Source organism: Macadamia integrifolia, chromosome 2, assembly GCF_013358625.1.
Source record: "Macadamia integrifolia cultivar HAES 741 chromosome 2, SCU_Mint_v3, whole genome shotgun sequence".
Classification (NCBI taxonomy): domain Eukaryota; kingdom Viridiplantae; phylum Streptophyta; class Magnoliopsida; order Proteales; family Proteaceae; genus Macadamia; species Macadamia integrifolia.
The window spans coordinates 2,138,098-2,149,235 of record NC_056558.1 but is presented as its reverse complement, the minus strand read 5'-3'; positions in this window follow the sequence as shown (position 1 = coordinate 2,149,235).

Genomic DNA, 11,138 nt, shown 5'->3' with positions numbered 1-11,138 from the left:
CGGTGTTTAAGGTCACCCGTGCCATCATAGCCCATAAGGAACCTGCTCTAATTTCCTCTGGCTCGGTTCCTGCATGGTTAAACCGGTTCAACCGCTTAATCAGATCGGGTTTAAGAAGCGGGGTATTACATGTCATTCCTGGATAGAAACGTTACCAAACACAACTTCAACATAATCATCTAATCAAGAATGACTAAAGTATGAAACACAAAAAAACAAGGCAGAAGAGAACTGGAGGAATAAAATAGACTGGATAATGTGTGGTATTCAGTTGTGCCAGTTGTTCTCCTTATGTCTTCCAACATTGCTTCAAAATTTTTATCCCATAATTTTATTTTATTTTTTTTTTTTTTTAGGATTCAATACCAACATCAAAATGGATTGATTAACTTGATAAAGAAAGCACACATAGTGAGGGGTGAAATTTTTCTCTAGGGTACCAAGATTTGTAAGTGGATAGTAACAATGATGAACATTAATGCTCCCCCTCAATATACCATACTAATAGTTTCCAAGATGCTTTGTTCTTGAATGCCCTTGTATTGGTTATATAATTCTGATGTGTAAGTATACACGTGCAAGTTTACTAGTGTATATATATATATATAATGCAATAAAATGTCAATGTTCAACCCACTAATATGAATGCAATGTCATGGTCTGGTTTATTATCACACAAACCTAATCAACAGATTCTAGGTTCATAGTGAGTTTTAGTGCTGCTGCAACATAGGTGATATCCCTATTACAAATGTACATTATTGGTCATCGAGGATACAAGCTAGTTGCAAGTCAAGAGTATACCAGTCCCTACATGGCTACTTGGGTACCCGATAAGCCCCTATTAATAATCCCCCATACATACCAAAACACCAGTATCTAACCTTCGGTGAAGGGTATACCACAACATCAGAATCCAACCTTCGGTGATGGGTTTTGTCACGGCGTCAGCATCCACCCACCTCGGTCATCGAAATTTCCCCAACCTGGGTCCATTGGATGGTAGGATTAGCCAATATGGAACCCTTTATTGGCAAGAGTTGTAACATCAGGGTTATTCTCCTAACCCGTTGCAATCTAATATGAAAGACACATCGTAACACAACCATATTCACGCACACTGTAGGCATACAATGTCAGAACCCAACCTTCGACTACCTGTACCCCACACTCACACACACTATGGTCATGCAATTATGGAACCTAACCTTCGGCTACCATGCATCCCATTCACACACACACACACACACACACAAATACCAGTACACATATATACCAACTCCAATATGCACGTGTACTAACACTAACATCAATATCAACATCAATATGCATAATTCAATACTCAAATATTAACAAGTTTACAATGCAACTATCATGATGATATGTTATAAACACTCCATAAAATAGTTCATAACACTCACTCACCTTGTGTTCCTACTTGTTGCGTATTGCCGACACTCTCTTACTATGTTTCCTCACCGCTTTACGGCTCTATTCATAGAAAACATAAACAATTTTTAGGTCAAGCTATATATACTTATAATTCTCTTTTTATGGTGATGATCACATCCCCTCCTCATGGTTTACCCATTTTAGGTTGTAGATACCTGTCAGGATTAGTGTTCTAGGGTTTGAATTCATGCATGCAACACATGCACACACTAATCAACTTAGGAATGATGTGATTAGTCACCTATGAGGCTTACATTCTAGGGGTTTATCTAATTTCTCCAATTTAAGGTTTAGGTTACTAAATTTTAGGAATTTAACTTGGGGTTTTGATGCATTGGTCTCTAATTTCATTTATCATCACCCCAAATCCCTTATTCTAGGTGTATTATATCATTTTCCCAACATATAGTTAGGTTTGGATGATAGATTATAAAGGGTTTGAATTTCCCAAATCTAGGGTTTAGGTTGTCTAACTTGGGGGTTCAAGAGGGAGTTTTCATGTAGGAGGTCTCCAATTTCACTTATGATCACCCCAATCCCCTATTTTAAGTGTACAACATCTTTCCCCCAACATAGGGTTAGGTTAGCATGGGTGATTATATGAGATTTTGTCAATTACCTAAATTCTAGGGTTTTAGGTTTACTAAATTGGAGCTTTTCTTGTGGGAGGTCTCCACTCTCAATGGTAAGTGGTTTAGTTAGCTATACTAGGTCTCCTATATAAAATCTCCAACTCAGAGTGGGTGGGTAGAGGAAATTTTGGTTAGGTCCCTAATTTAGCTTGGGTGAAGAAAATGGGATGAGAGAGAGAGACTAAACAAGCATGCAATAGAGATAGGGGAGAGAGTGTAACTCACCAATGGTGTAGGATGAGCAGAGCTGACCTCCCTTGCTCCCTTCCTCTTCCTTTTTCCCTTGCTTCCCTTCTTCTTCTTCTTCTTCTTTAGTTTGGTAGAAATAAAATAAATGAGCAAGTAGCTCTATTATAGTAACTTAAGTGAACTAGGGGTTATGTGGGGAAATAATGGATTTTTCTAATAACTCATTATATGGTAGCTTAAGCTTACTGAGGCTTGTTTGGGAAATAAATGGGTTTTTCTAATAACTCTTTATATGGTAACTTAAGTTTATCGAGGCATGTTTGGGAAATAAATGGTTTTTTTTCCCATTACTGGGCTAATTCCCCAGTCGGCACTAGTGGGCCTACCTCAGTGTGATCTAACATATTAATCCATCCATTAGTATATTGTACCAACTATTGAAGGTGGTCTAAGGTGCACAGATACACGGGCCTAGGCCATATGGACAAATAACCTATTTTATCGCAATACTCCTACCGGTGTGGGTCAATTGTGCCTAATTAAGTTCGGGCAACTTCACCATGTTTTACAAAGGGTTTCTAGGGTATGTGTAAGTATGTGGGCCATATCTTGGTGCATTTTTCTACTGGGGTTCAAGTAAGTCCCTTAAATGGCAGGAGGCTTACTCGAACCCCAGTAGTATTTGAACCAATAATCTATGAAATTTAATAGGAATACTAGGACCTCTGGATATTCTGACAGCATTGATGGTTTTTATTTCAGGCCTACACCATTTAACTCGATCGATCCCGACCAGTTACATCCCAACCCACACTGGCCCAATTAATAAATGTGTTGGGCTTGAGCCCGATTGGTTTATTAAATAGACATTCACGGTGCAACCCTCAAGTCTGTTAGGTGCCTAACCAACACAACCTGAACCGACTCCCTTAAGCCCGACCTAGCCTGACCCCCTTTATTTATAATTGAAATCCCCATTTTTCCCACACTATGTCACTACCCAAAAACCAGAGTTACTAAACTACTAACACTAAAAATGTAAAATGCCCAAATTTAAACTATTATGAATTATGACAAAGATAGTGGTTCATCTCAATTATAGAGGTGGAGAATGGAGATATTATGCAGATATCCACTACAACTTTGAGACTCTAAGCCGCAATTTTAGGTTGTTCATAAGTTGATTTTAGAATCCCAATCATCTTAATAGAATTAGAGCAAAACCAAGCAATCATTTATCTTAATTTTGAGATTTATGGCCTCATTTTATTGGTATTCCACTTTAAGCCCATTTAACAAACCAATTTTAAAGAGAGTCCATTTAAAGTTAAGCAACTCTATAGTCTAGTTAATGCCCATTTATAGTAGCCTGAGTAGAGCCTGAAACCAAATAACTTGATTATCAATTGTACCATGTCCACCCTAGCTAAGTCAGTTTAGCTAAATGGCATTGTTTACAATGCAACCCTCGAAATTGATCGAGCCCGACTAAGCCTGACCAAAATCAGCCTAGCCTAACTGCTTGACACTCCTAGTTTTTACCTTATTCATTTTCTTTCCTTAAGAAAGAAAATTTTTTTTGCTTTGATGACCAAAAAGGTAGGATATGATTGCCAACTATTCCCAAAAAAGGATATGGGGAAACATTAGGGCTTGATGAATTAAATACCTTCCTGGAGTTAACCAATGAGGTATATGTTTTATGGTGGAAGAAGAAAATTCATTAATTTCAACGTGTAGAGGTCATGGTAGGAGTTGAGCATAAACTATGAATAATAATTTGTCAAAGTTCGTACACATTATCAACAGAACACTCATATCTATGGAACTAGCAATGCTATTAATCTCCCTTAAAACAAACAGAAAATTATATGAAACAAAATATGAAGATAAATGATTGATATCCTCCAAAATAGATTGAATCTCCTATGGTGAACATGGAGAGCCCCATTACAGATAGGAGACAATATCTTTGTTACCCGATTCAACAATCAAATTGTCAATCCCATCAGATATGGACTAAAATAAAGCTGACCGAATAACCATGGCTTCTCCAATAATGGATTTTTTAAAGGTAGATGGAGAAGAGAGAGCAAATCTAATGCCCATGATGATATTGACTAATGAAACCAAGTCCACCTGCAGTGGTATTTGGTTTCTAGCTCGCAACACAATTTATCTTGTAGTGGAGGTGCACTCCGAGACTAATTGGCAAGCATTGATGAAGATTGAACTGCTGAAGCACTTTGGTCTGAGAAGAAAATACAATTGAAAATCCTAAAATGCTTTTTATGATGTTAAGATCACTTTTTGCGGCTGCCAAGATTGTCTCCCAAAACAAATTTGTTCCTTGAAAGTATAATAAAAAAATGTGTCATCAAATTGCGACTCATTTCTTCCCCTGATGTGTAATGAAGCTCCAATCTTTGAATACATTAATAAGACCACCCTCTGAATATTTTTCAGCATTTACACCCAATATACTAAACCATTGTGGGAAAAGATGTGGAATATTCTTCCCACTTGTGTGAATAAAAGAAACGAATAGATAACAAAATAGAAATAGAATGGAAGCAAAATAAACACAAGCAAAGCAAACACAAGATTTAACATGGAAAATCCTTCAATGTGAATGGAAAAACCACGGGACAACTTCGAGAGCAATCAACTAAAAGTCAAAGCAAAAGGATTACAATCTTCACCTCTCTAGTTTATGCCCGAAACTTGAGACAGTCATTAAAAAAAATAATAATAATAACAAGCACTTAAAGATTTACAAGGTTACTTCACACACCAACAACATGCTACCAAATCACGAAAAAACCCGCCAAGAAATTTCTCCAAAAGTTTGGAGAACTCAATCGAACGAACAAACCTAGCTTCAATCAATTGGCTGAAACAAGAATGTGAGATGTAGCAAAATGACCTCAAGAAATTACCTAAATGTGAGAAAACCTCTTGCAGAAAATTCTAAATACCTTCTTCTCGAGAGATCAAGAATACCTTCACTTTTTTTGCTTCAAACTAGAAAAACTCTTCTTCTTCTCAAACCCTTGACAATTTTTCTCTCCTTGGTAGAAAAATCCTACTCATTCTCTCTCTTCCTTTCTTGCCTTACAAAAAACACTGCACACTTTCCAAGTGACTCTTTGGGTGCTAAAACCCACTAAGAGAAGGATGGTGGATGCCAACTTACCACTTGACTGACATGAGTTTGGATCCACCTTGGTCAAACCACCCAACTCCACATGGGGCTGGACCAATTTGGCCCAAACCTAACAACCATACCATACGACACATGCAAAGGTGCATTCCAATAAAAATATGAGAAATGGACTCTTGCATACCACAAATGCCCATAAGTCGCTTCATCAAGTAAATCCCTAAAATGAAGAGAAGATCTTGATGCCAGGCCAGATGTAGTTTTTGGACTATTGGGTATAGCATTTTATCGAATAATGAAACAAAGGAGGGACATATATGAAAAAGAAAAAATTGTTTGCAGTGAAGCAATGTTGATGTGAAGTGTTGTGAGGGCTTCCGAGGGCAACACGTGTCTGGTTGAAGATCGAGAACCAAGATTAGAGAAGCCCAAAAATTGGGATTTGGACCCATCAAACATTGGCTGATTTTATGACCCACACATATGGTTTGATTTTGTTGGCAACAAATTGCATGGTCTGTCTGCTATAATACACTGACCGTAAAAAGTTCTTCTGCAACCGAACCTGTAGAAGGTTTGTACTAGGATTGCCGGCATACCAGAGTCGTCCAGACTCAAGAGAATGTTTTTGACTTCTAATCAGGAGATTTGAGCACTCCTCATGCTTCAATTGCTCCAAGGACTTTTAATGTTCTTTGCATAAATGTAATACAGGGATTGAAAAAGATGAAGACAAATGATGGTAACTCATAGACAAGGGGAAATGTATTATGCTGTTGTAATCTTATCTCTATTGATATTCAATATACCAGAAATACAATCTACTGTCTCTGTTGATGTTGAATATACCAGAAACAAGATCTGTTGTCTTTGTTTATATTAAACATACAAGAAACATGATCTATATTTCTGTTGATGTTAAACATACTAGAGACATGATCAATACACTATGAAATGAAGTACATAACTTGAAGAAAGTAAGGACTTCGAAAATGCTAGTCTAAAAGAAGAAAGAAAAACGAAATGAAAGAAAAACAGAATGAAAGATAGACTTGATGTCTGAGTTTGTTTGATTTGTTGATGATACCCTCTTTCTTCTACCATGGTCCTTTTTATAGTTTTATTTGAAAGATACTACTCTTTTGGCAGTTTTGTAACTGCAGGAATCCATGTATTATGTCCTAAGTGGGGTAGTTATTGGAATTAACTCCCGTAATTGGTTGTAACTGCATTAACCACTTAAGCCACGTATTTGTAATTTTCTTGGAACTGAACCAAGCTTCTACGAATTATGCTGATTGACAATCGATCAAGCTGACCATAAAAAGTCAAAATCGGTTAGCTGATCGTAAAAAGTCAAAATCGGTCAGTTGATCGTAAAAAGTCACAATCAGTTAATTGACCATAAAAAGTCACAATCAACCAGTTGACTGTAGTTAGAAACCATCAATTCATAATCCAAACTCCTCATTTTCCGTCAGGCTGCTGATCGTAGTTAGAAACAGTCAATTCATAATCTAAGCTCCTCATTTTTTGTCAAGTTGACCGAAATTTTACTTGGAACCAACTAATGTTGGTCTTAATTTTATCTCTAGGATCTTTTCGTTCAATGATCAGACCTTTAATATAGGTTTCTTATCATCTGATTGGTTAGTTGTCGTATGCATTGACAGTGAATCGTCTGATTCATAAAAATTCAGATTATGGTACCATCAGATTTAAACCCTCAACCCCAAATCAAATTCAACTTCTTCTCCTTCCTTTCTCAAGCCGCCGAATGTCCTACCAAAAAAAAAATAGAAAAAGCCATCGACTGGACAACGATCTTTCGTCGTGCCTCCTCTCTCCTTCTTGCCTCGTTGAAATCCTTCCTTTAGCTTGGACATGGTCTCCACCTTTTTCGCTCCTAAAGCTATTCTTAAATCATTTTCCTTTGGTTCTAGATTCATCACTTTCCACTAACGTTTTTCTTTGATCATCCTCATCTACTATTACAATCTTCCAATAACCAATGCTTGGCGTACTCCATGTTTTTCTATGACCATTTGATTTCTCCACTTGAAAGGTCAAATCATCTTTGGTTCCAGGAGATTCTCTTCTTTCTAGTTCTACTACATAATTAGAATCTTGCTTCAGGGTTGCAACCTCTTTAAAGTTTGTCACACAATCTGACTTATCTATTCTGCAGGCAAGATCAATATGAAAATTTGCAACTTTTCTCCTTTGACCATTCCCCTTAAGAGAGTTATTTGTGGAAATTCCAAGATAATCAGTTCCCTTTTGTGGATTGCTCTCGGAGTTATTTGTGAATATTCTAAGCTTGATTACTAGCCCGACCTAAACCAACTCCCTTAAGCCCGACCTAGCCCGACCCCTTTTTTTCTAATTGAAATCCTCATTTTTTTCCACACTATATTACTACCCATAAATTAAAGTTACTAAACTACTAACACTAAAAATGTAAAATGTCCAAATCTAAACTATTATGAGTTATGATAAAGATAGTGACTAATCTCAATTTTAAAGGTGGATAATGGAGATATTATATAGATATTCACCACAACTTTGAGAAGCCCCATTTTAAGTTGTCCAGAAGATGATTTTAGAATCTCAATCATCTTAATAGAATTGCAAAACCAAGCAATCTTTATCTCAATTTTGAGATTTATAGCCTCATTTTATAGGTATTGCCCTTCAAGCCCATTTAAGAGAACAATTTTAAAGATGACTCATTTAAAGCCCGTTTAAAGTTAAGCAGGTTTGTAGTCCTGTTAAGACCCGTTTATGGTAGCCTGATTAAAGTCTGAGATCGACTGACCCGATTGTCAACCCCTAGAAATTGGCCAAGCCCGACTAGGCCCGCCCTAGCCCGGTTCGACCGCTTGACACTCATAGTTTTTACCTTAATCATTTTCTTTCTGCAAGAAAGAAAAAAACATTTTGTTTTGATGACAAACAAGGTAGGATACAGTTGCCAAGTATTCCCAAGGATGGATATGGGGAAACGTTATGGCTTGATGAATTAAATCGCCTTCTGGATTTAACCAATGAGGAATATTTTTTTATGGTGGAAGAAGATAATTTATTAAGTTCAACATGTAGAGCTCATGGTAGGAGTAGCATATTCTGTAACCATAGTTCGGAATTTGGTCAAACTGTTGTACACGTTATCAGTAGAGCCCTCATATCCATGGAGTTAGCAATGCTGTTAATTAATCTCCCTTGGAACAAAAAGAAAATTATATGAAACAAAATATAAAGATAAATGCATGATATCCTCCAAGATATATCGAATTTCCTTTAGTGAATATGTAGAGCCCCATTAAAGATAGGAAACAGCATCTTTGTTATCCGATTCAACAATTAAATTATCAAAACCATCAAATATGGACTCAAGTAAAGATGACCGAATAACCGTGGTTTCTCCAATAATGGGTTTATCAAAGGTAGATGGAGAAGAGAGGTGAATCTATAATGCCTAAGATGATCTTGAATAACAAAACCAAGTCCAAATGTAGTGGTATTTGGTTTCCAGCTTGCATCACAATTTATCTTGAAGTGGTGTGGTAGAGGTGTACTTCAAGATTGATTGGAAAGAAAATACACATTGAAAATCCTAAGATTCTTTTCATGATGTTAAGATCACTTCTTGCTGCTGCCAAGATCGCCTTCCAAAACAAAATCGTTCCTTGAAAGCCAACGGAACTGGCAAAGAATTGAACAATGTGTCATCAAACTGCAAGTCATCTTACCATGATGTGTAACGGAACTCCAATCTTGAATCCATTCACAAGACCACCCTTTGCATGTTTCTCAGCATTTACACCCAATGTACTAAACCGTACCATACGGCAGGTGCAAAGGAGCATTCCAATAAACATGAGAAATGGACTCTTGCATACCTCACAGGTCGCTTCATCAAGTCCAGTCCTACAATGAAGAGCAGATCCTGAAGCCCTCCACATCCTCTGCAGCCGCTGCAATGTTGCAGTGAGCATCTAACGATTGGGAACCCCTTGGGGTGTGTCCGGATACTATCCGCCTGGATGCTCATTGTAATATTGAAGCCACTACAAAGGATGTGGACCCGATCCTGAAGCCAGACCAGATGCAATGTTTGGTTTTTTGAGTAGGTATTGTTGAGTAGGCATATCACTTTATCGAATAATGGAACAGAGGGGGGATATATACGGAAAAAATTCGTCTGCAGTGAAACAATGTTGCGGCGAAATGCAGTGAGGGCTTCCGGGGGCAACACGTGGCTAGCTGATCGATAGCTAGGATTGGAGAAGCCCAAAAATTGGGATTTCAACCCATCAAACGCAGGCTGATTTTATGGGCGGGGTTTGATTTAAACCCTTAACCCCAATCGATTTCAAATTCTCCTCCTTCGTTTCTCAAGCCGTCAAATACCCTACCCAGAAAAAGAAGAAAAAAAAAAAAATGTCGTCAACTGAACAGCAATCCATCTTCGTTTTCCTCTCTCCTTCTTCCTATTTCCTTCTTGCTTGGACATGGTCTCCACCTTTTTCCCTCCTAAATCTATTCTTAAATCCTTTTGGTTCTGGATTCATCACTTTCCATTAATGTTTTTCTTCGTTCATCGTCATCTGCTATTACAATCTTCTAATAACCAATGCTTGGCGTACTTCATGTTCTTCTATGACCATTTTTAATTTCTCCACTTGACAGGTCAAAATCATCCTTGGTTCCAGGAGATTCTCTTGCCTCTAGTTCTACTACATAATTAGAATCTTGCTTCAGGGTTGCAACCTCTTTAACATCTGTTACACATTCTGTCTTATCTATTCTGCAGGCAAGATCAATATGAAAATCTGCAACTTTTCTCCTTTGATCATTCCCATTAAGAGAGTTATCTGTGGAAGGTCTATGATCATCATTTCCCTCTTCAGTACCTTACGAAGTTCCTGGAGTTCTTGAAAGAAATGAAGTAAAATTGATTTGGGAAGGTAGGTGAAAACAGGGTTATACCAGTGGGTTAATAAAATCAGCCCACGGTCGATGGGTCGAAATCCCAATTCCGGGCTTCTCCAATCTTAGCCGTCGATCTTCCTTCAGCCACCCGTCGATCATCCTTCAGCCATGTGTTGCCCCTGGAAATCTTCACTACGCTTCACTGCAGATGATTTTTTTTTTTTTTTTTTCCAATATATATACAGTAGAAGAAACACAACTTACTCGGACAAGGTCTGTCCAGGACTCCAGGTTAACTCACTAGGTTGTTACAGTACGAGTGGATTGAAAAACCTGGTTTTCCAACAACAATGTACTACTAAAAATAAAATAAAATAAAATAAAAGCTCTAAGCCCATCCTTGGCCCATGACTGATAAAGCCTGGACCATTACCAACACTAGTCAGTGACTTCATGCATTCCAGAATTTGATCATGAAATTGTTCTTAGATATATGTTTATGACTTTGGAGATAAAATGCCGAGTGTAAACATGCATGAGCATGAGATTTTATTCCATTTCTGATCAGGAAAAGAGTTTATTCATTTGGCGCAAGAAAAAAAACCTAGTCAGTGATTCAGTCCATTTACTAAGTATATGACATGTGGAGCATGAAGATCACATCTTGCAATGTTGGCTTTGTGAGATTGGGGCTTGAAAACTCACTTGCCTCTTCTTATCTTTCAACTGGAACTTCATATAGTTTTGGGGGTGTAGTTTACACAGCA